Source organism: Bos taurus, chromosome 3 (assembly GCF_002263795.3).
Source record: "Bos taurus isolate L1 Dominette 01449 registration number 42190680 breed Hereford chromosome 3, ARS-UCD2.0, whole genome shotgun sequence".
Lineage (NCBI taxonomy): Eukaryota > Metazoa > Chordata > Mammalia > Artiodactyla > Bovidae > Bos > Bos taurus.
In genome coordinates this window covers 19,543,084-19,544,414 of record NC_037330.1, presented here as the reverse complement: position 1 = coordinate 19,544,414, position 1,331 = coordinate 19,543,084, and the positions used below count along the sequence as shown (strand labels likewise).

General features: G+C 47.8%; 1 pseudogene; it reads right to left on the bottom strand.

The window, feature by feature from the left end:
• Nucleotides 1-830: 830 nt before the first annotated feature.
• On the bottom strand, nucleotides 831-1,331 carry LOC107132282 (ferritin light chain-like; annotated as a pseudogene).

Below are 1,331 nucleotides of genomic sequence, written 5' to 3'. Positions count from 1 at the left end.
AAAACAACATGAGGTATCACCTCATACTCCTCAGAATGTTTTTGTTGTTCAGTCGCTAATGTTCTGGTCTGTGTGCGGGTTGGAAAAAAATTTCCAGACATGAGGCAGAATGAGAGGAAAATAAAGTTTATTAGAGTGGGAGGCCCTGTTAGAACAGTGGGCTGGCTCAAGAGAGAGCTGAATGCGTTCACAGGCTTGCAGCTGTTTTTTACAACCTCAAAACAGAAAATTCCTACTGGAAGGATGGCATTAGGTGATTGGTTAGGATGCTATAGGGTGGAGAGTAGGGTGGGTATTTTACATAATATGGAGTCAAGGAACTGGCCGGTTTAGATCTGGAGGCTGGTGGCAACAGTTGCTATGGGACTTGGTCAGTTCTAGAGATATTTATCCTGTGACTTTGGTACAGGACTCCACATCTGTGACCTTGATATAGGGCTCCAGAGCTAAGTTGTGTCTGACTCATTGCAACCCCATGTGCTGCAGCATGCCAAGCTCCTCTGTCCTCCACTCTCTCCCAGAGTTTGCTCCAATTCATGTCCACTGAGTTGGTGATGCTATTTAACCATCTCATTCCATGCCACCCCTTCTCCTTTTATTTATTTGTTGATGCTGCAAAAATCTTTATTGTTTCCATTTGGTCCAAGGCTTGAGAGGGCTCCAGAGTGTTAAGATGCTGCCTAGTGGCTGCAGAGAGAGGGCTTCAGGCAGAAGCCCTGATGTTAGGTGTGTGTGTGTGTGTGCTCAGTCATGTCTGACTCTTTTCAGCCCCATAGAGTGTAGCCTGATGTTAGGGGGGCTCCTCAAAGGCTGCTGGGCTTCAGAGGCTCCTAGTCATGGTTGAGGGTGAGCTTTTCAAAGAGATATTCACCCAACCCAGCCTGGGGACCAGCCGGCCTGCAGAGGTTGCTCACGTGGTCACCATCTTCTTGATGAGTTTCACCTCCTCATCTAGGAAGTGGTTTTCCAGGAAGTCACAGAGGTGGGGGTCTGCATGAGCAGAACCCAGGCCATGCAGATCTAATATGGTCTGGTTCAGGTTCTTCTCTATGAGAAGGGCAGCTTCCAAAGTGCCTTGGGTTTTACCCCACTCATCTTCAGATGATTTCTGCATGTCCAGAAAGAGGGGGTGGCCACTCCATTTGTTTTGCATTTTCAAGAGACTTTCCATGCCCTCACACTTCTCCTAGGCCAATTTGCAAAAAAATTGGGCCATACCCTCCAGAGCCACAGAGAGAGGTAGGAATAAGAGGCCCACAGATACATGTTGACCAGATGATAATGGCGGCCTCCACCTTGGTGGAATAATTCTGACAAATCTGGGAGCTCAT